At 46.6% G+C, this 23,363-nt stretch overlaps 1 pseudogene; it reads right to left on the bottom strand.

Moving 5' to 3' along the window:
• LOC106612147 (transcription factor COE1-A-like) overlaps positions 1–23,363 on the bottom strand; it is a 143,057-nt pseudogene that overhangs the window by 37,438 nt on the left and 82,256 nt on the right.

Below are 23,363 nucleotides of genomic sequence, written 5' to 3' on the forward strand. Positions count from 1 at the left end.
TACTTTTAAACAGATGCTTTAGAATTTTACCAATGAATGTATATAAATATGACATTTCACTATGATAATAGAAAAAGTTCAACTAATCTAGGAATTAAGATTACAGTAAGATTACTAGACCTATAGCAAACAGTATTTTATAATCTAACCCATCATAAAAGCACAAAATGGAAAATCCTATAATCAACATAAATCCAATACTGATCTTTAGGGTAGATTATAATGTGGTGTTCCACCATCTGGACATTCCAATTCCTTCCTACCATTCCATTTAGCAGGAGATAGTGTTTAAACCCTGAATCTCATTTCAATATCCCCATAATATGGAGGTTGTTTAGGAACTGTGTCTGACTGTGTGTGTGTGTATGTGGCATGCTCCCCATCTCTACCAGGAGAATACAGAAGTTTTAATCAACAGCAGACTCCACGGCAGCTCAATAAAGGACTGAATTCACAAATGGGAAGGAGAGAAAGTAATAGACCACTTCGCTACTGCACTCAACTCTTACACAGAGAGAGAGAGAGAGAGAGAGAGAGAGAGAGAGAAGCACACAGCCACTATTTATCTATCTATCTATCTATCTATCTATCTATCTATCTATCTATCTATCTATCTATCTATCTATCTATCTATCTATCTATCTATCTATCTATCTATCTATCTATCTATCTATCTATCTATCTATCTATCTATCTATCTATCTATCTATCTATCTATCTATCTATCTATCTATCTATCTATCTATCTATCTATCTATCTATCTATCTATCTATCTATCTATCTATCTATCTATCTATCTATCTATCTATCTATCTATCTATCTATCTATCTATCTATCTATCTATCTATCTATCTATCTATCTATCTATCTATCTATCTATCTATGGTCCATCTATACTACACACTGATACTAATGCCAGTAATACAGGTACAGACTGAAGTTCTTCCATTTCACAGTTCCTCCCGATATAAAAATGACAAACAACTTCTGGCTCTTTCCACCCCCCTGTGGAATAGTAGTCAGATAGAACATAGAGAGAATGGGAGTTAAATGGAACACTATTCCCTATCTAGTGCACTACTTTTGACCAGGGCTCTATGGACTTTATAAAGGGAGCCATTTGGGACACATTTAGAGTCTTTCCGGTTGTTAATATTCTGTTGCTGTATTTTAGTCTTGTCCTGTCCCTGTCCTGTTCTAACAGCATCCTCAGCCTCCTGACTGATGACTGATGCTTCACACCTAATCAGTACTAGACCCAGAAATACTACTCTTAATGTGTCTGTCTGTCTGTCTGTCTGTCTGTCTGTATGTCAGAGAGAGAGAGCGAGAGCGATTGCCAGAGTGAGAGCATTGGTCTTTGTATGAGTGTACGTGCATGTGTGCGTGTGTGTGTGCACCCAATTCTTAGCAACTACCCGTAATGAGAATAGTATTGACATATACACTGACTCGGTGACTGAGTTCATCAGGAAGTGCATAGAGGATGTTGTTCCCACTGTGAGGATTACAACCTATCCAAACTAGAAACCGTGGCAGCAATCACGCAAAACTGAAAGCGCGAACCACCACATTTATCCACGGCAAGGTGACTGGGAACATGGATGTGTACAAACAGATATCCGTAAGGCAATTAAACAGCCAAAATGACAGTACAGAGACAAAGTGGAGTCGCAATTCAACGGCCCAGATACAAGACGTACAGTGCCTTGCAAAAGTATTCATCCCCCTTGGCGTTTTTCCTATTTGTTGCATTACAACCAGTAATTTAAATGTATTTTTTATTTGGATTTCATGTAATGAACATACAGAAAATAGTCCAAATTGGTGAGGTGAAATGAAAAAAATTACTTGTTTCAAAAATACAAATTAAAAACAAACAGAAAAGTGGTGCCTGCATATGTATTCACCCACTTTGCTATGTAGCCCCTAAATAAGATCTGGTGCAACCAATTACCTTCAGAAGTCAAATAATTAGTTAGATTGCACACAGGTGAACTTTATTTATGTGTCACATGATCTGCCACAGTATATATAAGCTTGTTCTGAAAGGCACCAGAGTCTGTAACACCACTAAGCAATGAGCACCACCAAGCAAGTGGCACCATTAAGACCAAGGAGCTCTCCAAACAGGTCAGGGACAAAGTTGTGGAGAAGTACAGATCAGGGTTGGGTTCTAAAAAAATATCAGAAACTTTGAACATCCCACAGAGCTCCATTAAATCCATTATTAAAAAATACAAAGAATAAAGCACCACAACAAACCTGCCAAGAGATTACTGCCCACCAAAACTCACAGACCAGACAAGGAGGGCATTAATCAGAGAGGCAACAAAGAGACCAAAGATAACCTTGAAGGAACTGCAAAGCTCCACAGCAGAGTTTGAAGTATCTGTCCATAGGACCACATTAAGCCATACACTCCACAGAGCTGGGCTTTACAGAAGAGTGGCCCAAAAAAAAGCCATTGCTTAAAGAAGAAAATAAGCAAACACGTTTGGTGTTTGCCAAAAGGTGTGTGGGAGACTCCCCAAACATATGGAAGAAGTACTCTGGTCAGATGAGACTAAAATTTAGCTTTTTGGCCATCAAGGAAAATGCTATGTCTGACGCAAACCCAACACCTCTCATCACCCCGAGAAAACTATCCCCACAGTGAAGCATGGTGGTGGCAGCATCATGCTGTGGGGATGTTTTTCATCGGCAGGGACTGGGAAACTGGTCAGAATTGAAAGAATGATGGATTGCGCTAAATACAGGGAAATTCTTGAGGGTGACCTGTTTCAGTCTTCCAGAGATTTGAGACTGGGACGGAGGTTCACCATCCAGCAGGACAATGACCCTAAGCATACTGCTGAAGCATCTCTCGAGTGGTTTAAGGGGAAAACATTTAAATGTCTTGGAATGGCCTAGTCAAAGCCCAGACCTCAATCCAATTGAGAATCTGTGCTATGACTTAACCTGTTAGGGCTAGGGGGCAGCATTGACACGGCTGGATAAAAAACATACCCGATTTAATCTGGTTACCACTCCTACTCAGTAACTAGAATATGCATATACTTATTACATATGGATAGAAAACACCCTAAATTTTCTAAAACTGTTTGAATGGTGTCTGTGAGTATAACAGAACTCAAATGGCAGGTCAAAACCTGAGAGATTCCTTTACAGGAAGTGGCCTGTCTGACCATTTCTGGAACTTCTTTGCCATCTCTATCATTTACTAAGGATCTCTGCTCTAACGTGACACTTCCCACGTCGTCCATAGGCTCTCATAGCCCGGGAAAAAGAGAATGTCGTCATTCCAGCCCCAGGCTGAAACACATTATCGCCTTTCTCAAGTGGCCCATCAAGAGACACTAGCTTATGCGCGTGACCCCGACCGCCCCGCCTTTGGGATTTTTTCCTCTGTTTGCCGAAAAGGAGATTCCCTGTCGGAATTTTATCGCTTTTCTACGAGAAAAATGACGTAAAAATTGATTTTAAACAGCGGTTGACATGCTTCGACGTACGGCAATCGAATACTTTGAATTTTATTGTCAGGAATTGCGCCAAGCGCGCGACACTTCTTTACTATTTCGGATAGTGTCTGGAACGCACGAACAAAACGCCGCTATTCGGATATAACGATGGATTATTTTGGACCAAACCAACATTTGTTATTGAAGTAGACGTCCTGGGTGTGCATTCTGACGAAGACAACAAAAGGTAATGACATTTTTATAATAGTAAATATGATTATGGTGAGTGCTAAACTTGCCGGGTGTCTAAATAGCGAGCCCGTGATGCCTGGGCTATGTACTTAGAATATTGCAAAATGTGCTTTCACCAAAAAGCTATTTTAAAATCGGACATATCGAGTGCATAGAGGAGGTCTGTATCTATAATTCTTAAAATAATTGTTATGCTTTTTGTGAACGTTTATCGTGAGTAATTTAGTAAAATGTTAGCGAATTCCCCGTAAGTTTGCGGGGGTATGCTAGTTCTGAACGTCACATGCTAATGTAAAAAGCTGGTTTTTGATATAAATATGAACTTGATTGAACAAAACATGCATGTATTGTATAACATAATGTCCTAGGGTTGTCATCTGATGAAGATCATCAAAGGTGAGTGCTGCATTTAGCTGTCTTCTGGGTTTTGGTGACATTATATGCTGGCTTGAAAAATGGGTGTCTGATTATTTCTGGCTTGGTACTCTGCTGACATAATCTAATGTTTTGCTTTCGTTGTAAAGCCTTTTTGAAATCGGACAGTGTGGTTAGATTAACGAGAGTCTTATCTTTAAATGGCTGTAAAATAGTCATATGTTTGAGAAATTGAAGTAATAGGATTTTGAAGATTTTGAAAATCGCGCCACAGGCTGGCAGTGGATGTTACGTAGGTGGGACGAATTCGTCCCGCCGGTCCCATAGAGGTTAAAGATTGTTGTACACCAGCGGAACCCATCCTACTTGAAGGAGCTGGAGCAGTTTTGCTTTGAAGAATGGGCAAAAATTCCAGTGGCTGGATGTGCCAAGCTTATAGAGACATACCCCAAGAGACTTGCAGCTGTAATTACTGCAAGAGGTGGCTCTACGAAGTATTGACTTTTTTTTTGGGGGGGGGGTGAATAGGTATGCACACTAAAGTTTTCAGTTTCTTTGTCTTATTTCTTGTTTGTTTCACATTAAAACATATTTTGCAGCTTCAAGTGGTAGGCATGTGTAAATCAAATGATACATACCCCCAAAAAATACATTTTAATTCCAGGTTGTCAAGCAACAAAATAGGAAAAATGCCAAGGGGGGTCAATACTTTTACAAGGCACTGTATGGGGCAGGGACTCCAGACCATCATGGATGATAAAGGGAAAGCCAGCCACGTTGCGGACACTGAGGTCTCTCTCCCACGTCTTGCTCCCGGACAAGCTAAACACCTTCTTCTCCCCGCTTCGATGAAAAAACAGAGCCACGAACGCGGGCCATCGCTGCTCACAAGGATTGTGAATTCTCGTTCTCTATGGCCGACGGAGTAAGACATTTAAGCCTGTTAACTCTCGCTAGGCTGCCGGCCCAGACGGTACCCAAGCCGCGTCATCAGAGCATGTGCAGTGTTTATGGACATATTAAATCTCACCCTATCCCAGACTGCTGTCCCAACTTGTTTCAAGATGTCCACCATTGTTCCTGTACCCAAGAATACGAAGGTAAATGAACTAAATGACTATCACCCATAGCACTCACTTCTGTCATCATGAAGCACTAAGCTCACGGCCTTGGGTCTGAACCCCGCCCTGTGCAACTGGGTCCTGGACTTCCTGAATGGTCGACCCCAGGTTCGTGAAGGTAGGCAACAACACCTCCACCATGCTGATCCTCAACACTGGGGGCCCCACAAGGGTGCGTGCTTAGGTCCCTCCTGTACTCCCTGTTCACCCATGACTGCGGGGCCACGCACGCCTCCAACTCAATCATCAGGTTTGCTGACAACACAACAGTGGTAGGCCTGATTACCAACAACGATGAGACAGCCTAGAGGGAGGAAATGAGGGCCCTGAAGGGGTTGTGCCAGGAAAATAACCTCTCCCTCAACATCAACAAAACAAAGGAGCTGATCGTGGACTTCAGGAGACATTAGAGGGAGCACACCCCTATCCACATTGACGGGCTGCATTGGAGAAGGTGGAAAGCTTCAAGATCTTCGGCGTGCATATCCCTGACAACCTAAAATGATCTATCCACACAGACAGTGTGGTGAAGAAGGCGCAACAGCACCTCTTCAACCTCAGGAGGCTGAAGAAATTCCACATGGCCCCTCAGTCCCTCACAAAGTACTACAAATGCACCAATGAGAGCATCCTGTCAGACTGTATCATCTCCTGGTACGGCAATTGCACCGTCTACAACCGCAAGGGTCTCCAGAGGGTGGTGCGGTCAGCCCAACGCATCACCAGGGCAATGCTTGCCCTCCAGGACATCTACAGCACCCTGTGTCACATGAAGGCCAAGAAGATCATCAAGGTTCTCAGCCACCCGAGCCATGGCCTGTTCACCCTGCTACCATTTAAAAGACAGAGACAGTACTTGTGCATCAAAGCTGGGACCGAGAGACTAAAATCAGCTTATATCTCCAGGCCATCAGACTGTTAAATAGTCACCGCTAGCCGGCCTCCGCCCAGTACCCTGCCTTGAACTTAGTAACTGTTACTAGCTGGCTACCACCCGGGACTCTACCCTGCTTTGCACGCTCTTGGCATTTACTCAAACAGCTTCATGAGGTAGTCAACTGGAATGCATTTCAATTAACAGGTGTGCCTTGTTAAAAGTTAATATGTGGAATTTTTCTCATTCTTAATGCATTTGAGCCAATCAGTTGTGTTGTGACAAGGTAAGGGGGTATACAAAAGATAGCCCTATTTGGTAAAAGACCAAGTCCATATTATGGCAAGAACATCTCAAATAAGCAAACAGAAACGACAGTCCATCATTACTTTAAGACATGAAGGTCAGTCAATACGGAACATTTCTAGAACTTCTAGAAAGTTTTTTCAAGTGCAGTCGCAAAAACCATCAAGCGCTATGATGAAACTGGTTCTCATGAGGACTGCCACAGGAAAGGAACACCCAGAGTTACCTCTGCTGCAGAAGACAAGTTCATTAGAGTTAATTGCACCTCAGATTGCAGCCCAAATAAATGCTTCACAGAGTTCAACTAACATCAGCTGATCAAAAGAGACTGCGTGAATCAGGCCTAAATGGTCGAATTGCTGCAAAGAAACCACTACTAAAAGATACCGATAATAAGAAGAGACTTGCTTGGGCCAAAAAACACAAGCAATGGACATTCGACCGGTGGAAATCTGTCCTTTGGTCTGATGAGTCAAAATGTGAGATTTTTGGTTCCACCATCTGTGTCTTTGTGAGATGCAGAGTAAGTGAACAGATGATCTCTGCATGTGTCGTTCCCACCGTGAAGCGTGGAGGTGTGATGGTGTGGTGGTGCTTTTCTGGTGACACTGTTAGTGATTTATTTAGAATTCAAGGCACACTTAACCATCATGGCTACCACGTCATTCTGCAACAATACGCCATCCCATCTGGTTTGCGCTTAGTGGGACTATCATTTGTTTTTCAACAGGACAGTGACCCAAAACACACCTCTAGGCTGTGTAAGGGCTATTTGACCTAGAAGGAGAGTGATGAAGTGCTCCATCAGATGACCTGGCCTCCACAATCACCCGACCTCAACCCAATTTATATGGATTAGGATGAGTTGGACCGCAGAGTGAAGGAAAACCAGTGCTCAGCATATGTGGGAATTCCTTCAAGACTGTTGGAAAAGCATTCATGAAGCTGGTTGAGAGAATGACAAGAGTGTGCAAAGCTGTCAACAAGGCAAAGGGTGGCTACTTTGAAGAATCTCAAATATAAAATATAAAAACACTTTTTTGGTTACTACATGATTCCATATGTGTTATTTCATAGTTTTGATGTCTTCACTATTATTCTATAATGTGGAAAATAGTAAAAATGAAGAAAAAACCTTGAATGAGTTGGTGTGTCCAAACTTTTGACTGGTACTGTATATGCAGTATATTTATATTCCGGAATCTGACATTGCTTGTTCTGGTATTTCGTAACTTATTTCCTTTCATATCTGGGGATTTGTGTGCACAGTTTTGTATTGTTAAGTACCACTGTTAGACCTAGAAACATAAGCATTTCGCTGCACCTGCGATAATATCTGCTAAATATGTGTACACGACCAATAACATTTTGTTCGATTTATATGTGCTCCAGCAGCAGGGTCTTTTAATATCAGCAGTGATAAGCGGTTGCTAAGCGTGGTGGCGACTGCATTCTGAAGAGGAAAGGATTGACATCTGAACGAGAGATGTTCATCATCATACACCTCCAACATGCATCCCAAATGGCATCCTATTATCTATATAGAGGATTACTTTTAATCAGGACCCATAGGGCTCATGTCAAAAGGATTGCACTATACAGGGAATAGGGTGCCATTTGGGACACAAACCCAATCTATAGCCAGAAGCCTGCCAGCACTTCACAGCTCTTTACAGCCCCTAACAGACCTCACAGGATTACAGCATTACATCTCTGCCTGGAGGAAGGGCTTGTAGCTTCTTTGATGAATGGTGATACATGTAAATGGACTTGTAGAAGAGAGAGAGAGAGAGAGGGGGAAGGAGAGAAAAGCAGGCTGCCCAGAATAAAAACTGCTTTACACGTGAATAGGGATGTGAAAATACACCCAGTTTCCTTTTCTCTACCCGTTCCCTGCTCTGTGTGTGTGTACAGTCGTGGCCAAAAGTTTTGAGAATGACACAAATAACAATTTTCACAAAGTCTGTTGCCTCAGTTTGTATGATGGCAATTTGCATATACTCCAGAATGTTATGAAGAGTGATCAGATGAATTGCAATTAATTGCAAAGTCCCTCTTTGCCATAAAAATTAACTGAATCCCCCAAAAACATTTCCACTGCATTTCAGCCCTGCCACAAAAGGACCAGTTGACATCATGTCAGTGATTATCTCGTTAACACAGGTATGAGTGTTGACGAGGATAAGGCTGAAGATCACTCTGTCATGCTGATTGAGTTCGAATAACAGACTGGAAGCTTCAAAAGGAGGGTGGTGCTTGGAATCATTGTTCTTCCTCTGTCACTCATGGTTACCTGCAAGGAAACATGTGCCGTCATCATTGCTTTGCACAAAAAGGGATTCACAGGCAAGGATATTGCTGCCAGTAAGATTGCACCTAAATCAACCATTTATCGGATCATCAAGACCTTCGAAGAGAGCGGTTCAATTGTTGTGAAGAAGGCTTCAGGGCGCCCAAGAAAGTCCAGCATGCGCCAGGACCGTCTCCTAAAGTTGATTCAGCTGCGGGATCGGGGCACCACCAGTACAGAGCTTTCCCAGGAATGGCAGCAGGCAGGTGTGATTGCATCTGCACGCACAGTGAGGCGAAGACTTTTGGAGGATGGCCTGGTATCAAGAAGGGCAGCAAAGAAGCCACTTCTCTCCAGGAAAAACATCAGGGACAGACTGATATTCTGCAAAAGGTACAGGGATTGGACTGCTGAGGACTGGGGTAAAGTCATTTTCTCTGATGAATCCCCTTTCCGATTGTTTGGGCATCCGGAAAAAAGCTTGTCCGGAGAAGACAAGGTGAGCGCTACCATCAGTCCTGTGTCATGCCAACAGTAAAGCATCCTGAGACCATTCATGTGTGGGGTTGCTTCTCAGCCAAGGGAGTGGGCTTACTCACAATTTTGCCTATGAACACAGCCATGAATAAAGAATGGTACCAACACATCCTCCGAGAGCAACTTCTCCCAACCATCCAGGAACAGTTTGGTGACGAACAATGCCTTTTCCAGCATGATGGAGCACAATGCCATAAGGCAATAGGGATATCTAAGTGGCTCGGGGAACAAGACATCGATATTTTGAGTCCATGGCCAGGAAACTCCCTAGACCTTAATCCCATTGAGTGCTTGTGGTCAATCCTCAAGAGGCGGGTGAAAAAACAAAAACCCACAAATTCTGACAAACTCCAAGCATTGATTATGCAAGAATGGGCTTCCATCAGTCAGGATGTGGCCCAGAAGTTAATTGACAGCATGCCAGGGCGGATTGCAGAGGTCTTGAAAAGAGTCAACACTGCAAATATTGACTCTTTGCATCAACTTCATGTAATTGTCAATAAAACCTTTGACACTTATGAAATGCTTGCAATTATACTTCAGTATTCCATACTAACATCTGACAAAAATATCTAAAAACACTGAAGCAGCAAACTTTGTGGAAATTAATATTTGTGTCATTCTCAAAACTTTTGGCACCGACTGTACAGTATGTGTGTCTGTGTGTTTCTCTCTCTCTCTGTGTGTGTGTGTGTGTCTGTGTGTGTGTGTGTGTGTGTGTGTGTGTGTGTGTGTGTGTGTGTGTGTGTGTGTGTGTGTGTGTGTGTGTGTGTGTGTGTGTGTGTGTTTATTCCAGTAGTAGCAGCAGTATTGTGTGTGTGATGAATTAATTAGGTCTGTGAGCAGGCAGCATGTGGTTCCTCTCCCTAACACAAGTTGATTAGTGATACCAGCTGTCCCCAGTGTGTGTGTGAATGTGTATGTGTGTGTGTGTGTATGTCAATGTGCCATTCCCTTGCCAGCTGCCAGTCCACACCATGCCAGTCCTATATGATTACCCACTGGCACTAAACCCAGACTGGAGCCAACCAGGAGGCCAAGATGGCCGACCATGGTAATCCCATAGTCCCTTCTACCCTTCTATCTCCTCTCCTTTCCTCCCATGTCATTGCTCCTCACTCCCCTTTCTCCCCACTCCTCTCTTATCCCTCTCCTCTCTCCCCCTCTCATTTCATTTCTCCTCACTCCCCTCTCTCCTCTCCCCTCTCTCCCCTTTCTCCCCTCTTCTCTCATCTCTCCCCCTCTCCTCTCCTCCCCAGTGTATATGCTAAATTAAGGTGTATTTACCTGGGAATATGTAGCGTCAGGTGTGTTAAATTAAGGTGTATTTACCTGGGAATATGTAGCGTCAGGTGTGTTAAATTAAGGTGTATTTACCTGGGAATATGTAACGTCAGGTGTGTTAAATTAAGGTGTATTTACCTGGGAATATGTAGCGTCAGGTGTGTTAAATTAAGGTGTATTTACCTGTGTATATGAAGCGTCCAGGTGTGCCCTTGCAGAACTGTTTAGACTTGTATGACAGCGTGACCTCTACAACCCCGGGGATGTGTCTTGGGGGAGTCTGCACCCGGATGGCGTGGGCTGTGATGAGCTACGGAGGGGGACAGGGGACAAAAGAAGGTTGTAATATTACATATCTACTTCACTTGTCATTACAGACCCCATAACATTTTGGGGCTCCAGAGTTGCGCAATGGTCTAAGGCACTGCACCTCAGTGCTAGAGGCATCACTACAGACCCTGGTTCGATTCTAGGCTGTATCACAACCGGCCGTGATTGGGAGTCCCATAGGGTGTCGGACAATTGGCCCAGCGTTGTCCGAGTTTGGCCGGTGTATTCATTGTATCTCATTGTAAATAAGAATTTGTTCTTAACTGACATAGTTTAAAAAAGGTTAAGTAACATTTTTATAAAAACAAGTTCTATACAGTGCCTTCGGAAAGTATTCAGACCCCTAGACTTTTTCCACATTTTGTTAGGTTACAGCCTTCTTCTAAAAATGTTGACATCGTTTTTCCCCTCATCAATGTACAACAATACCCCATATTGACAAAGCAAAAATAGATTTTTTGATTTTTTGTGCAAAAAATAAAAAAATAAAAACTGAAATATCACATTTACATCAGACCCTTTCCTCAGTACTTTGTTGAAGCAAGCACCTTTGGCAGCGATTTCAGCCTTGAGTCTTCTTGGGTATGACGCTACAAGCTTGGCACACCTGTATTTGGGGAGTTTCTCCCATTCTTCTCTGCAGATCCTCTCAAGCTGTCAGGTTGGATGGGGAGCGTTGATGTACAGCTATTTTCAGGTCTCTCCAGAGATGTTTGATTGAGTTCAAGTCTGGGCTCTGGCCGGGCCACTCAAGGACATTCAGAGACTTGTCCCGAAGCCTTGCCTGTCTGCTTAGGGTCGTTGTCCTGTTGGAAAGTGAACCTTTCGCCCCAGGCTGAGGTCCTGAGCACTCTGGAACAGGTTTTCATCAAGGATCTCTCTGTACTTTGCTCCGTTCATCTTTCCCTCAACCCTGACTAGTCTCCCAGTTCCTGCCGCTGAAAGACATCCCCACAACATGATGCTGCCACCACCATGCTTCACCTTAGGGATGGTGCCAGGTTTTCCACAGACATGACTCTTGGCATTCAGGCCAAAGAGTTCAATCTTGGTTTCATCAGACCAGACAATCTTGTTTCTCATGGTGTGAGAGTCCTTTAGGTGCGTTTTGGCAAACTCCAAGCGGGCTGTCATATACCTTTTACTGAGGAGTGGCTTCTGTCTGGCCACTCTACCATAAAGGCCTGATTGGTTGAGTGCTACAGAGATGGTTGTCCTTACGGAAGATTCTCCCATCTCCACAGAGGAACTCTGGAGCTCTGTCAGTGACCATCGGGTTCTTGGCCAGCTCCCTGACTAAGGATCTTCTTCCCCGATTGCTCAATTTGGCCGGGCGACCAGCTCCAGAAAGAGTCTTGGTGGTTCCAAACTTCTAACCCTCACCCTAACCTTGACCCCAAAAAACCCAATTTAACCCTAACCCTAGCTCCTAACCCTAACTCTTAACGTAATTCTAACCTTAACCCTAAACCCCCAGAAATAGCACTTGACCTCGTGAGGACTAACAGAATGTCCCCAGTTGGTGACATTTTTGTTTGTTCACTATTTTTAGTTAAACAAACACACACACACACACACACACACACACACACACACACACACACACACACACACACACACACACACACACACACACACACACACACACACACACACACACACACACACACACATACAGAGAGAGATTAATGTGCTACTGACCTCACTCCAGACCAGCATGGTACCAAATATGACCTGAAGTCCATCAAAGAAGTTTTCTCCAATGATAATGACTGTAGCCCCACCTGTAGTCCAGCCCTCACTGGGGCTGATGGCCTTGATGCAAGGGGTGGCTGTTGAGGGATGGGGGAATGGGGGGAGGGAGGGAGGGGGGAGGGAGATCAGAAATATAGCTATAATTCACACAGTACAGTTTCTCCCTTCTGATTGATTCTATGAAGATAAAAACTCAATTCTCCAATTCATAAGCAGGTCTGCTGTGAGGCTTAATACTGACCCCTGGATCTTATGATTACAGGCTTTACATTACTGGATCAGATTGGAGAAAAGAACAGCAGTGGAATTACAAATAAATAATAAATAAATGCTTAATCTCCTCTACTTTACAGATCCTCAGCTTGTCAGACATGATGTCATTCTCCAAAGCAGGGTAATCCACTTTACTACAGAATGACTTCTGCTCTTTCCCCATCTCTCTTCTGCCTCTCTCTCCTCTCTTTCTTTACCCTCCTCTCTCTCCATCATCCTTCCCTTTCCTCTCTCTTCACTCTCCTCTCTCTCCCCTCCCTCCTCTGCCTCTCTCCCTTTTCATCTCTCGTCCTCTTCATCCTGCAAGTATTTTCATCGACCCTGATGGTGTGTGTGTGTGTGTGTGTGTGTGTGTGTGTGAGTCAACCAGATGGTGAAACATGAATCCATGTGATAAGATTAACATTTGGGGTCTTCCTCTCTGCCATCTGTTGTGTTCGTTGCTCATCTAGAACTGCCTATCGCAAGCCCTGATACCGCAATACATATCATTGTGCGCTGATTGCCTAGTACTGCCTCAAACAGGCCCTGATACTTCACAAAACACTTAGAGGTCCTCCTCTCCTCTCCTCTCCTCTCCTCTCCTCTCCTCTCCTCTCCTCTCCTCTCCTCTCCTCTCCTCTCCTCTCCTCTCCTCTCCTCTCCTCTCCTCTCCTCTCCTCTCCCATGCATCTTTCTTCTCTCTGTTCCCCTTCTTCCTCCATCTCTACTCTCACACCTATCCTCTCTCCCCCACACTCCCCGACTCTCTTCCCTGTAATGTTCTGTTCTCCCTGACTCTCTTCCCTGTAATGTTCTGTTCTCCCCCTGCTCTATTCCTCCTTCTATTCCTTCTTTCCTCCCTCTCCATATGGGCCCTGGTGTAAAATACTACACCATATAGGGAATAGGGTGCCATTTGGGACACAGACCTAAAAAATAGTCATCACAGCGACTTAAAACTTAACGCTGAATCTTAATGTAATCTAGTGTGCGCTATCACCCAAATCCAGTCGTAGTTTGATCATGATGGTCCCTGGGGTTGAGGTCGTTCCACACAGGAAAAATATGTTCCTGTTATTTACCGTCAGGGAAAAGATAATGAGAATCTAACAGGATTACTTTGAGTTGGAGGAATCTGAGCAGGCTCTAAATCATTACAAAGTATTAGGGGTTTTGGCGTGTGTGTGTGTGTGTGTGTGTGTGTGTGTGTGTGTGTGTGCGCGATCGAGCATGCTTGTGTGAGTTAACCTGGGAAAAGCTTTGGGGGGAGAGAGAGAGAGAGAGAGAGGCTGGAGGATAAACCCAGCCAGGTCTCATAGGAAATAAGCTCAGCGTTGTCTTTAAGCTTCCTGGGGCCTCATAAGAACCATGGTCCTGCTACGACACATGGTCCTCATAAGACACTATGGCAGTTCTAACAAGAGCCGGCCACTGGGGGAATACAGGATTCACTGCTGCTCTCATCGTCTCAGAGGGAAAAGGAAGGAGAGGAGAGGGGGTGAGAAGAGAGGAAAAGGAAGGAGAGGAGAGGGGGGAGAAGAGAGGAAAAGGAAGGAGAGGAGAGGGGGAGAAGAGAGGAAAAGGAAGGAGAGGAGAGGGGGGGAGAAGAGAGGAAAAGGAAGGAGAGGAAAAGGGGGAGAAGAGAGGAGAAGGAGAGGAGAGGGGGGTGAAGAGAGGAAAATGAAGGCGAGGAGAAGGGGGAGAAGCGAGAGAAATAAAGTGAGGGAAGAGGGAGGTAGGTCGCTCCTACCAGGTGGCGTGGCGAGAATCTGTCTCCGCACCACGTGCTCTCACCACTGGTGTCCCCCAGGGCTCTGTTCTTGGCCCACTCCTATTCTCGCTATACACCAAGTCACTTGGCTCTGTCATATCCTCACATGGTCTCTCATATCATTGCTATGCAGATGACACACAATTAATCTTCTCCTTTCCCCCTTCTGACAACCAGGTGGCGAATCGCATCTCTGCATGTCTGGCAGACATATCAGTGTGGATGACGGATCACCACCTCAAGCTGAACCTCGGCAAGACGGAGCTGCTCTTCCTCCCGGGGAAGGACTGCCCGTTCCATGATCTCGCCATCACGGTTGACAACTCCCTTGTGTCCTCCTCCCAGAGTGCTAAGAGCCTTGGCGTGACCCTGGACAACACCCTGTCGTTCTCCACCAACATCAAGGCGGTGACCCGATCCTGTAGGTTCATGCTCTACAACATTCGCAGAGTACGACCCTGCCTCACACAGGAAGCGGCGCAGGTCCTAATCCAGGCACTTGTCATCCCCCGTCTGGATTATTGCAACTCGCTGTTGGCTGGGCTCCCTGCCTGTGCCATTAAACCCCTACAACTCATCCAGAACGCCGCAGCCCGTCTGGTGTTCAACCTTCCCAAGTTCTCTCACGTCACCCCGCTCCTCCGCTCTCTCCACTGGCTTCCAGTCGAAGCTCGCATCCGCTACAAGACCATGGTGCTTGCCTACGGAGCTGTGAGGGGAACGGCACCTCCGTACCTTCAGGCTCTGATCAGTCCCTACACCCAAACAAGGGCACTCCGTTCATCCACCTCTGGCCTGCTCGCCTCCCTACCTCTGAGGAAGCACAGTTCCCGCTCAGCCCAGTCAAAACTGTTCGCTGCTCTGGCACCCCAATGGTGGAACAAGCTCCCTCACGACGCCAGGACAGCGGAGTCAATCACCACCTTCCGGAGACACCTGAAACCCCACCTCTTCAAGGAATACCTGGGATAGGATAAAGTAATCCTTCTAACCCCCCCTAAAAGATTTAGATGCACTATTGTAAAGTGGTTGTTCCACTGGATATTATAGGTGAATGCACCAATTTGTAAGTCGCTCTGGATAAGAGCGTCTGCTAAATGACTAAAATGTAAATGTAAAATGTAGTGATAGAGTTGAGGAGGGAGAAAAATATAGAGAGAAAGAGAGAGAGAGTTTACCATGCTCCAGGTACGAGGGTGTTCCTTCTGAGGGGTCTTGTCTCCTGGCACGGCGACCGTGTTTAGAGTTGTTGTGGACAAACATGTTGTCAGACACAGAAAGGACATGACCGTCCACACTCACCGTGGTAGACACCACCACCTGGGACAGACAGGGACAGGAGGCACAAGAGACATAGAGGAAAAGGGGACAGGGGAACAGACAAGGAAACGTGAGACAGGACCTGAAAGCTACCATCAAACAGCATTACCGTTGTGTCTAATGAAATGATGTAAAATTAGGCTTTATGGCTCTCTCTCTCCCACCTGAAAGCGTCTCATGTCTCGTGGGTTCCCTGCATTCTTCAGACAGTTCTGGTTGCATTTCAGGAAGAACTTGAGGAAGAACCTGGAGAGAGAGAAGACCAGAAAACAGTCTCATGCATCAGCACTTTTGTTTCTTTACTTAATAGAGCTGCGTTTAATCAGACAGCAATGGGAGCAGCAGCGCACTGTCTGTGTGTGTGTACCCCACAGGGTGTTGTGATGCAGTTGTGCAGTAGTTAGAGGGAAGGTGCATGCCTACTTCCCACCTGCTTGTAACCCTCTCGCTTACAGCTTGCTGCCGCTGGCTAGCACTTGTGGCAAACCGGGAAGCAAGCTCTGCATGTAAGCCTTCACTTGCCAGTATACAGCCTCTCCTTCACCAAGACTCCTGCCGGACCTCCTCGTGGTAACACACGTTAGCTGGGCGTCCCCATTGCTCCAGGCTCACTCGGCAGGGGATCTCGGAGCTACAGCGGTACACAGAGGTGCAGTGCACAGGCCCACATTATGTGGACACGCCCTGGCATCGGCCAACCACCATGCCACTGCCTTGTGGGTAAGTCTGGGAAGACAAGAGTTTATGGGAGCTCAACCTGAGAGAAAAGTAACATGCTGGCGGCATGCAACAGGCGGTGCTTCGACGGAGGTGCTGGTCGTCTTGGATTTTTCTCCATGTCACCAGAGCCCATTCCAACAGCGAAGAAATTATGTTGGGACAAGCACATCCCCTATGTCCGCTATGTGCCCTATGTCTCCTATGTCTCCTATGTCTCCTATGTCCCCTATGTCTCCTATGTCCCCTATGTCCCCTATGTGCCCTATGTCTCCTATGTCCCCTATGTCTCCTATGTCCCCTATGTGCCCTATGTCTCCTATGTCCCCTATGTCCCCTATGTCTCCTATGTCCCCTATGTCTCCTATGTCCCCTATGTCTCCTATGTCCCCTATGTCTCCTATGTCCCCTATGTGCCCTATGTCTCCTATGTCCCCTATGTCCCCTATGTCACTCAGCGCGCAGGTATCCACTACTGCTCTTCAGCGAGTTCCACCTAGACTTCCTGCACCATTAAAGTCTACTGGCGACGGGGTGCTTGGTAACGGGGGCAGGACTGAATGATCAGGAAGCTCCTAGCCAGGCACCTGCACGGTAACGGCATTGGTCATCAGCAGCTGGGATTTGAATGGCAGCTGCTCCAGGCAGACCGCTGTATGTCTGAGCAGACCATTTTAGGAACCACACTTCGCATCCCGGCTGGGGAAAGGCCTAGAAAAGGTGTCCTAAATATTGCCCACTCTAAATCTCCTAGATAGGCTACCGCACCTATCAGGGCATTCTGTTTCAGTGGTTGAAAACTAAATAAGAAGAAATATGTCCCCTTACAACTAGCAACATGTAACATAAGGACTCTCTTGGACTCGAAACGAAGGACTGCACTCACCGCAGCAGAGCTGAAGCAATACACCATTGCTGTTCTCTGTGAGACCAGACTCCTGGGTGAAGGGTCACTCAGAGAGGAAAGAGAGGACTACACTTGAAAAGGATACCCCCCAGAAGAGCAACATCTGCATGGCTGGGGCATTGCCGTGAAGAACTTCCCACCTGACAACTCTCACAGAAACAACAACTGGCATAAGCGAAAGACTAATGGTACACAAAGACTGCTTTTATGAAATGCTGGACGAGGCCCTCCACAGAGTACCCAAAAATGATCAAATATTGTCATTGAGTGACTTCAACACATGAGTGGGGAGATATAGTGAGATTTGGAGTGGTATTATAGGACAACACTGCGTTGGTCATGCCAATGCAAATGGATTGAGATTTCTAATCCTTTGTGCTGAACATGAACTCACCATCACCAACACCATGTTACCAAATTAAAAACAAATACAAAACCTCCTGGATGCACCTGCGATCAAAGCACTAGCACCTCATAGACTGGCTGTCATGCGCTCTGATATCAGGTATGTCCTCATTACGCCAGATATGACATGTTGTTATGATGCCCTGAAGACCAACCATGGCCCAGCAAGTTGCTCTTTCTGTCCCCTCAGAAGTGCAGATGGGTCTACTCTCTTAAACGACCAGACAAAGATAGTCCAGAGGTGGGGTGGACTCTTTGAACCCCTCTTAAACCAGCCTAACCCAGTTGGCTAGTCAGTCCTGGAGGAGCTTCCAACCCTACCCACCATGCAGAGCCTTGATCTCCCACCCACCTTTTCTGAGATCTGAGCCGCCAACAGGTCACTGAAGAACAACAGAACTCCTGGACCTGACTCCATCCCTGCTGAGATCCTAAAACAGGGGGGCTATCTCTGTACCAGAGAAGTTCACCTGTTAATATCTGAAATATGGAGATTTAAGTGTGGTACAAAAGGAGGGATGCAAATATTGTCACCATATACAAAAACAACGGGGACAAATCCATCTGCGGAAAAAGCAGGGGGCATATCCATCCTTGTAGTTGCTGGAAAAGTCTTGGCAAAGGTCATGCTTAGCAGACTCATTGACACCATCACTAAAGACCTGCTACCTTAGTCCCAGTGCGGCTTCAGAAAGAATAGAAGCACGGTGGACATGATCTTCAGTGCACGCCAACTGCAGGAAAAGTGCAGTGAACAGAAACAAGACCTGTGGACCTGTCCAAAACCCTTCGACACAGTACACCATGAACTCCATTGGAAGGTCCTCCTGCAGTATGGTTGCCCTGGGAAATTTGTGAACATTCTGTATCAGTTCCATGAGGGAATGGTGGCCAGAGTAACTGTTTGAGGTCAAGAGTCGGCACTGGTGTGAGGCAAGGGGAACCGTTTGAAGTTGGCACTGGTGTGAGGCAAGGGGAACCGTCTTCCTCCCGTGTGTCACAACACTCCGGCACAAAGACAAGGAAACAGAGGGGGTGACCCTGGACTTCAGATTGTATGGAAACCTATTCAACATTAGAAGGCTCCAAGCTGCCAGAAAGCTCAAATCTGAACGTGTACTTTAGCTCCAGTACACGGATGACTGCGCTCGTACCCCAGAAGCTGTACAAGCCACCCTCACAGCAACTGTAAGACCATACAGCAGAATGGGGCTGTCTGTTAACATCCCAAAACAGAGGTCCCATGTCAGTGGTCATCTGATCCTCCACCTGAAACACATTCTCCATCTCAGACTCCTCCCTGGCTGCTGTAACACACTTTAAATACCTTGGAAGCATCCTCTCGGAAGACTGTAACATTGACCAGGATTTCCAGAATCTTTTGAACGGTAAAGGAAAGGGGTTTTTAACAACAGCAACCAGTACCTACAAACCAAAGTTGCAGTCCACCAGGGAGTGTGTGTATCTACACTCCTTTATGGATGTGGAACATGGACTGTCCATGTACTTAGTGATCCTACAAAGAACCAACTGCAGGAGCATTGAGGCATCCTTCACACACCACCAGCTCAGATGGCTTGGCCATACCATCCTGATGCCAGAGGATTGCCTGCCGCAAAAGTATGCTGTAGGGATAGCTGCAACTGGGAAAGAAGCTGGAGGGACAGATGCAACTGGGAAAGATGCTGTAGGGACAGCTGCAACTGGAAACAAGGCTGTAGGGAAAGACAATGTAGGGACAGCTGCAACTGGGAAAGATGCTGTAGGGACAGCTGCAATGGTCAAAGATGCTGTAGGGACTGCTGCAACTGGGAAAGATGCTGTAGGGACAGCTGCAACTATGAAAGATGCTGTAGGGACAGCTGCAACTGGGAAAGATGCTGTAGGGACAGCTGCAATTGGGAAATATGCTGCAGGGACAGCTGCAACTGGGAAAGATGCTGTAGGGACAGCTGCAACTGGGAAAAATGCTGTAGGGACAGCTGCAACTGTGAAAGATGCTGTAGGGACAGCTGCAACTGTGAAAGATGCTGTAGGGACAGCTGAAACTGGGAAAGAAGCTGTAGGGACAGCTGAAACTGGGAAAGATGCTGTAGGGACAGCTGCAACTGGGAAAGATGCTGTAGAGACAGCTGCAACTGTGAAAGATGCTGTAGGGACAGCTGAAACTGGGAAAGATGCTGTAGAGACAGCTGAAACTGGGAAAGATGCTGTAGAGACAGCTGCAACTGGGAAAGATGCTGTAGAGACAGCTGCAACTGGGAAAGATGCTGTAGGGACAGCTGAAACTGGGAAATGTGCTGCAGGGACATCTGCAACTGGGAAAGATGCTGTAGGGACAGCTGTAACTGGGAAAGATGCTGTAGGGACAGGTAAAACTGGGAAAATGCTCTAGGGACAGCTGCATCTGGGAAAGATGCTGTAGGGATAGCTACAACTGGGAAATACGCTGTAGGGACAGCTGCAACTGGGAAATATGCTGTAGGGACAGATGAAACTGGGAAAGATGCTGTAGGGACTGCTGCAACTGGGAAAGATGCTGTAGGGACAGCTGCAACTATGAAAGATGCTGTAGGGACAGCTGAAACTGGGAAAGATGCTGTAGGGACAGCTGAAATTGGGAAATATGCTGCAGGGACAGCTGAAACTGGGAAAGATGCTGTAGGGACAGCTGCAACTGGGAATAATGCTGTAGGGACAGCTGAAACTGTGAAAGATGCTGTAGGGACAGCTGCAACTGTGAAAGATGCTGTAGGGACAGCTGCAACTGGGAAAGATGCTGTACGGACAGCTGCAACTGTGAAAGATGCTGTAGGGACAGCTGCAACTGGGAAAGATGCTGTAGGGACAGCAGAAACTGGGAAATGTGCTGCAGGGACATCTGCAACTGGGAAAGATGCTGTAGGGACAGCTGTAACTGGGAAAGATGCTGTAGGGACAGGTAAAACTGGGAAAACGCTCTAGGGACAGCTGCAACTGGGAAAGATGCTGTAGGGACAGCTGCAACTGGAAACAAGGCTGTAGGGAAAGACGATGTAGGGACAGCTGCAACTGGGAAAGATGCTGTAGGGACAGCTGCAATGGTCAAAGATGCTGTAGGGACTGCTGCAACTGGGAAAGATGCTGTAGAGACAGCTGCAACTATGAAAGATGCTGTAGGGACAGCTGCAACTGGGAAAGATGCTGTAGGGACAGCTGCAATTGGGAAATATGCTGTAGGGACAGCTGCAACTGGGAAAGATGCTGTAGGGACAGCTGCAACTGGGAAAAATGCTGTAGGGACAGCTGCAACTGTGAAAGATGCTGTAGGGACAGCTGCAACTGTGAAAGATGCTGTAGGGACAGCTGAAACTGGGAAAGATGCTGTAGGGACAGCTGAAACTGGGAAAGATGCTGTAGGGACAGCTGCAACTGGGAAAGATGCTGTAGGGACTGCTGCAACTGTGAAAGATGCTGTAGGGACAGCTGCAACTGGGAAAGATGCTGTAGAGACAGCTGATCTGGGAAAGATGCTGTAGAGACAGCTGCAACTGGGAAAGATGCTGTAGAGACAGCTGCAACTGGGAAAGATGCTGTAGGGACAGCTGAAACTGGGAAATGTGCTGCAGGGACATCTGCAACTGGGAAAGATGCTGTAGGGACAGCTGTAACTGGGAAAGATGCTGTAGGGACAGGTAAAACTGGGAAAACGCTCTAGGGACAGCTGCATCTGGGAAAGATGCTGTAGGGATAGCTACAACTGGGAAATACGCTGTAGGGTCAGCTGCAACTGGGAAATATGCTGTAGGGACAGATGCAACTGGGAAAGATGCTGTAGGGACTGCTGCAACTGGGAAAGATGCTGTAGGGACAGCTGCAACTATGAAAGATGCTGTAGGGACAGCTGAAACTGGGAAAGATGCTGTAGGGACAGCTGCAATTGGGAAATATGCTGCAGGGACAGCTGAAACTGGGAAAGATGCTGTAGGGACAGCTGCAACTGGGAAAAATGCTGTAGGGACAGCTGAAACTGTGAAAGATGCTGTAGGGACAGCTGCAACTGGGAAAGATGCTGTAGGGACAGCTGCAACTGGGAAAGATGCTGTAGGGACAGCTGCAACTGTGAAAGATGCTGTAGGGACAGCTGCAACTGGGAAAGATGCTGTAGGGACAGCTGAAACTGGGAAATGTGCTGCAGGGACATCTGCAACTGGGAAAGATTCTGTAGGGACAGCTGTAACTGGGAAAGATGCTGTAGGGACAGGTAAAACTGGGAAAACGCTCTAGGGACAGCTGCATCTGGGAAAGATGCTGTAGGGATAGCTACAACTGGGAAATACGCTGTAGGGACAGCTGCAACTGGGAAATATGCTGTAGGGACAGATGCAACTGGGAAAGATGCTGTAGGGACAGCTGCAACTGGGAAATATGCTGTAGGGACAGCTGCAACTGCTGCAGCTGGGAAATATGCTGTAGGGACAGCTGCAACTGGGAAAGATGCTGTAGGGACAGCTGCATCTGGGAAAGATGCTGTAGGGACAGCTGCAACTGGGAAAGATGCTGTAGGGACAGCTGCAACTGGGAAAGATGCTGTAGGGACAGCTGCAACTGGGAAAGATGCTGTAGGGACAGCTGCATCTGGGAAAGATGCTGTAGGGACAGCTGCATCTGGGAAAGATGCTGTAGAGACAGCTGCAACTGCTGCAGCTGGGAATGATGCTGTAGGGACAGCTGCAACTGGGAAATATGCTGTAGGGACAGCTGCAACTGCTGCAACTGGGAAAGATGCTGTAGGGACAGCTGCAACTGGGAAATATGCTGTAGGGACAGCTGCAACTGCTGCAGCTGGGAATGATGCTGTAGGGACAGCTGCAACTGGGAAAGATGCTATAGGGACAGCTGCATCTGGGAAAGATGCTGTAGGGACAGCTGCAACTGGGAAAGATGCTGTAGGGACAGCTGCAACTGGGAAATATGCTGTAGGGACAGCTGCAACTGGGAAAGATGCTGTAGGGACAGCTGCATCTGGGAAAGATGCTGTAGGGACAGCTGCATCTGGGAAAGATGCTGTAGGGACAGCTGCAACTGGGAAAGATGCTGTGGGGACTGCTGCAACTGCAGCAACTGGGAAATATGCTGTAGGGACAGCTGCAACTGGGAAAGATGCTGTAGGGACAGCTGCAACTGGGAAAGATGCTATAGGGACAGCTGCAACTGCTGCAACTGGGAAAGATGCTGTAGGGACAGCTGCAACTGGGAAAGATGCTGTGGGGACTGCTGCAACTGCAGCAACTGGGAAATATGCTGTAGGGACAGCTGCAACTGGGAAAGATGCTGTAGGGACAGATGAAACTGGGAAATATGCTGTAAGGACAGCTGGAACTGCTGCAACTGGGTAAGATGCTGTATGGACAGCTGCAAC

The sequence above is a fragment of the Salmo salar genome, chromosome ssa09 (assembly GCF_905237065.1).
Source record: "Salmo salar chromosome ssa09, Ssal_v3.1, whole genome shotgun sequence".
Lineage (NCBI taxonomy): Eukaryota > Metazoa > Chordata > Actinopteri > Salmoniformes > Salmonidae > Salmo > Salmo salar.